Source organism: Crinia signifera, chromosome 1 (assembly GCF_055691185.1).
Source record: "Crinia signifera chromosome 1, ASM5569118v1, whole genome shotgun sequence".
NCBI lineage: Eukaryota > Metazoa > Chordata > Amphibia > Anura > Myobatrachidae > Crinia > Crinia signifera.
In genome coordinates this window covers 375,638,059-375,644,005 of record NC_139217.1, presented here as the reverse complement: position 1 = coordinate 375,644,005, position 5,947 = coordinate 375,638,059, and the positions used below count along the sequence as shown (strand labels likewise).

Here is a 5,947-nt window from a genome sequence, read left to right as displayed (position 1 = left end):
GCCATAGTTTGGACATGCCTGACCGAAACTATAGCAGCAATATTGTCCTCAGTGATGGCAAACACAAGTTGGCTGTAGCGATCCTTGTTTTTTTTTTTTACTTTTGAGATTTATTGAGTTAAAACTTTAACCTGAATAATTGTAAAACTGTAATAACTGTTTTATTACAAATACGGCGCAGATCACATAGAGCAGTAAAGGTAAAACATTTATTTAATCAAGGTTTACAAGCAAAAAAGAACATTTAATTGCTGATGTGAATGATCAATCTGTGGAGCTCAGTCAGGAGAGATTGGTGTTGCTTTAGTAGATGAAGTGGGACTGAGGGGTGATCTGTGTTACTTTGTGATCAGCTGGATTTGATGCAGATTCATAGTTGCAGATAGTCATTCGGCGCGCCTACATCCATTCTCCCCTTAAGCCGATATAATAAATCCTGCTGTTCTCTGCTCTGGATAGAGAGATGTGATACATTTGAACAAGATATATTTGTAGGATACTCCAATTCTCCAGTAGTGGCAATATTTAAACTGAAAACCTGATCTGGTTCCCTTCCAACATCATCAAAGTCCATGTGAGGATCGTTCTTAAACATGTGCAGCGCTGTCCTTTCCAATAAGGATAATCCCTTTTAGTTTAAGATTGCCAATAAATGATATATTAACAGTAGTTCCTCATCACATCACTTTCTACAAACCGGCTCCGGTAAGCGCGCTCTTCCCAGGCCTTGAACACCAGCTTCCCAGTGCCCTCCCGGCTCTCGTTTAGTCACTGCTGGTTATGCAGGTAAATCTTCTGGTACAGTCCGTACTCCAAGCCGCGTTCTGGGGCCTCAGCCAGCTCTGCGCCACAGCCCCCTAGCGCTCCTCGTTTTTGAGGCACCATATAAGGTGAAGGCTCTTCAGTGGCCTCTGTTGAGCTCCATAAGAAGTCTGTGAAGGAAATCATCATACAGAAATAGTGGGTGGACACTCCTGCGCATCCAATCACCATATAACAGTAGAAATAATACACTAAACCTTTTATAAAGGGGATCATTTATTCTAAGTATCAAATGTATATAATGTGTGTGTGTGTGTGTGTGTGTGTGTGTGTGTGTGTGTGTGTGTGTGTGTGTGTGTATATATATATATATATATATATATATATATATAGGTGCGTAGTCAGCCTGGCACTCCAAGGGAATCTTAGTGCAGCTGCCGCGGGTGCCTTCCGGTCCAAATAGATAAGCAGTAACACGAAACAAGTAGAGGCACTCCAGCGGTCTTGGTGATAAAACAAAGTTTACTGGGAAACAGACGTTTCGGGGATACAAACACCCCTTCTTCAAGTGTACAATAACAGATGTGAAAAGTGAAATGGCATACCTTTATACCGTGAGCATGAAGAGGCTCGCTCTCCTGTCTGGCCGTCCCTGCGGCGTCTGACGCGGCTTCCGGTTGCGTCACTGGGAGGCAAGACGTCCTGCTGGTATATATATAAGGCAACAAGGATGCGTCAATCCAGGGACTTAGCAAAACCAAACAAATTTATTGGCGCATGTCAACGGCATTTCGGGATGTTTCCCGTCTTTAGGACAATTACCAAAGAAATAAAAACAGTGCATTAAATACATACCGGCATGTTCAGGCTCCCCCCTCCATCTGGTGGCTCTCCGTCCGGTTCCCCGCTCCGACTTCCGGCCCTGGACCCGGAAGTGACGCGTTCCTGGTCGGTGGAACGCAAACCAAAGGTTGGGGGAGTACTGTGAAAAAATGTCAACAAACTTTATCAATACCTGACAAAACTATCGTAAGTGCAGTGGCTGCTGGTGTCCTTAATATAAACCAATCAGAGTGGGTACAATGAAGGCACTGTGACAAGCAAATAGTGTATAAAGCAGTGGTAGTACCATATTAGCAAACATGTATGTAACAAACAAATATATGTGTGTAAATATTACCCACATATATTATTTAAAAGTGTATAATAGTTCAACACCAGGATGTGACGTAGGCTTATGGTAAATTCATGAGCTTAACATTAACCTATAAGGAATCTGGCTCAATGAGGCCAGATAGAAGGCATTACATGAAGAAACCTAAAATATTAGAATAGTAAATGTGACTACATGGATGGATCCTCGTGGTGATGTCCTATACGACATAGTGTAAAAAATTCTTATGAATCAGCATATGTGCCTAAACAAATCAAGAATAAGTGTCAGCATAAATATATATCTAAAAAGCACAAAATTAATCATACATGAACCAGGGGGGATGAGTCATACATTCCTGTATACTTCAAATAAAGCAGCTGTAATTAATGGCTTCATTTAAACCATCTGAATTAACAGTTTTTAGTCTGAAAATCCATTCACATTCACGTCTAAGTAACATTTTATCCCTGTCACCACCCCTATTCAGGGGTGGCACATGGTCTATCATGCGATAGAGTAAATGTGCCATGTTATGATGTGCTTGTCCAAAATGGCGGGCCATTGCCTGCTCGCTAGTGCCCGACAGCAAGGCCGCTTTAATTGTCGCCCTATGTTGGGCCATTCTCTCCTTAAATAGTCTTGCTGTCTTGCCCACATAATATAATTCACATGGGCAAGACAGCAAGTAAACCACGTATCTGGAGCTACATGTAAGGGGGTATCTGATTTTATGCAAGATGCCCGTATGTGGGTGCGTATTGGTCATCCATGATTAAATAATCACAAGTGGCGCACCCTATACATCGGTAGCAACCTGGTTTTCTTTTGAGGAAATGATCAGTATTTTTCTTGGGTCTATCACTAATGTCCATTTTTACTACTAGGTCACATATGTTGGGGCCTCTCTTGTAGCTGGGCATCAGCTTAGATTTAAACAGACTTTTCAGTTCCGAATCCGTATTGGCTATAGGCCAAAGGGCTTTAACGTTGGAAACAATTTCGGAAGTCTGGGTTGAATACTGTGTTACCCAGGTCATGGTGTTAGATACTTGAATTTTGTTGGCTAGTAATTCTTCACGAGTTTTGGTGCAAGCTTTTTCTCTAGCCTTTATAAGCTCTTTAATGGGATACCCTCTTTGTATGAATTTTAGTGTCATTTCTTCAAGTAGGATGTTACGGGTATCCACCTCATTATTAATCCGACATACCCACAAAAATTGCGAATAAGGGAGCCCTGCTTTAGTATGTTGGTGATGGAAGCTACTGTGATGGAGCACATTGATCATGTCAGTAGGTTTTGTAAACAATTGTGTTTTAATTTTGCCTTGTTCTCGTTATTACTCCTCCTACTGTCACTCTTCCAGTGATCCCACTGTCACTCTCCCAGAATCCCCGCTCTATCTGTCCCCTCACTGCAACTCTCCCTGTCCCTGAAATCCCAGTGTCACTGTCCCTGCATCACTGGTGTAAGTATCCCTGCATTCCCACTGTCACTTTCCCAACATTCCCTTTGTCATTCTCCCTGTTCCTACATCCCCGCTGTCACTGTCCCTATGTCCCCTCTGTCCCTCTTCCTATCCCTGCATCCCTGCTGTCAATCTCCCTGCATCCCTGCTGTCCTTCTCCCTGGCCCCCCATTGTCACTCTCCCTGACCCTGCATCCCCAGTGTCATTGTACCTGCATTCCTGGTGTCACTGTGCCTGTGTCCCCATCAGTGTCCCTTCCTCCCTGCTGTCACTCTTCCTGTGTCCCCTCTGTTACTCTCCCTGTCCCTGTATCCTCACTGTCACTGTCCCCATTTCCTTGCTGTCACTATCTCCATGTCTCAGCTGTCACTGTCCCTGCTGGGACAGCGGGACAGTCACAAAAAACTTGACTGTCCCACGAAAATTGGAACAGTTAGAAAGTATAGATATAGTAGTTCTCCTCTGCCTGCAAGGATAGGGGGCACTGATCAGGCCCACTACTGAATCTGACAATAGCTAAGGGACACACTGCCCCCTTGCGGAACATAAAAAGTAATTTCTATACTTTAAAAAAAGATATGTGACCACACCTCCGCACTTAAGCCACGCCCCCTCATTTCCAGGACCCTGGAAAGCTCTCTAGGGCTCTGGCCCTATGTAGTAGGAAGGGAGTGTAAATCTTGTACTTAATTAAAGAAATGTTTTGCTACTATAGTTTTTTGTTACTGCACTGGTGACTTATAGTATGAGGCACTACTGTTGATGCTGAATGAAATGTTGAGACATTTAATTAGAAGTCTTTTTCTCATTACTTCCACATTCCTAAATTGTTGGTGAACTTTCTATAGCTCCGGTTCAACCAGTTTATTTTCATCCTCCTGACTGTTCCGTGGATTGTTTACATAAAAAGTCATGTTCCAGTGCTGAAGACTGTTAATCCTCAGAACATGTAATTAGAAGAAAACAAATAAAATTCCAAAGATACAATACTGTACTAAGGGCCTCTTTCATCATAGTAGCATTTTAAATGCTATGTGGAAATGATCATATTAACTAAATTCTTATAGTGAAAATTTTCAATTTTCACTAGAGTTTAGTATTTTTCTCTTGCCAGGACACAGGCTCAGATAACTTCTGGGTTCTGGCTGGGTGCTTAGGGACAGATACAGGAAACTCAGCAAAAGAGTAGCCCATGGTTGACTATAAGCTTATGGCATCTTTAGTGATCCAACAGTTTAGCAGCCCTCTATAGAAACTTAAGAGGGCTGCTTTTGCTTCTCAAATGGAGAGACCATGGCTGACATCGGAGATATTGGCTGAGCTCATCCCTTCTTAAGTCCTGGGCAATCTTAATATTAGTAAACTTCTTTAATAAATATACCTCTAAATATCAAAATAATCACAGTTTTGAAAGCTAGCCTACAAGACCCTGCCAATGAGTGCTGACACTAAATTTGGTCTGTAACCTCGAAACTGTCAACCTGCTACACTGAAAATGCTCAGTAAAATGCTGTATATTTGAGAGCATACAAGAAAACTTTTTTTCACACAAAATCAATCTAAATGGATGTGTGCTAATGTGACCCCACTAACTGGTTCATGCATGTGCAACATAAACTAATGCCCAGTGTTTGGCATTCAGTTCCATTCCAATATATATTTATATAGCTCAAAGGGGATGAGATCTGATGACCGCTGGCCACTTCATTACATACAGAATACCAGCTGCCTGCTTCTTCCTTAAATAGTTCTTGCATAATTTGGAGGTGTGCTTTAGGTCATTGTCCTGTTGGAGAAGGAAATTGGCTCCAATTAAGCGATGTTCACAGGCTATGGCATAGCATTGCAAAATAGAGTGATTAGATTCCTTAATTATAATTCCTTTTACTTTGAACAAATCGCCCACTTTACCAGCACCAAAGCAGCCTCAGACCATCACATTACCTCCACCATGCTTGACAGATGGTGTCAGGTACTCTTCCAGCATCTTTTCACTTGTTCTGCATCTCACAAATGTTCTTCTGTGTGATCCAAACATCTCAAAATTTGATTTGTCTGTCCATAACACTTTTTTCAATCTTCCTCTGTCCAATGTCTGTGCTTGTTTGCCCATATTAATCTTTTTCTTTTATTGTCCAGTCTCAGATAATGCTTTTTCTTTGCCACTCTGCCTAAAAGGCCAGCATCCCGGAGTCACCTCTTTACTGTAGACGTTGACACTGGCATTTTGCGGGTACCATTTAATGAAGCTGCCAGTTGGGGATCTGTGAGGGACCTATTTCTCAAACTAGAAACTCTAATGTACTTGTCTTCTTTCTCAGTTGTGCACCGGGGCCTTCCGCTTCTCTATGTAATTGGTTAGAGCCTGTTTGTGCTGTGCTCTTCATTTTGAAGAACAAGAATAGACTGTCAAATTTGAAATGAATGTTCTCTTTTTCTAGCCATTGTTTACAGTATAATCACATTCACAAATGTGATGCTCCAGATACTTAATTAGCTCAAAGGAAGGCCAGTTTTATAGCTTATATAACAAGCAAACCCATTTTCAGCTGTGCTAATATA

The 5,947-nt window shown here is 41.9% G+C and overlaps 1 pseudogene; it reads right to left on the bottom strand.

Moving 5' to 3' along the window:
- Positions 1-303: 303 nt before the first annotated feature.
- Positions 304-3,075, bottom strand: LOC146008396 (PITH domain-containing protein 1 pseudogene; annotated as a pseudogene).
- Positions 3,076-5,947: the final 2,872 nt, after the last annotated feature.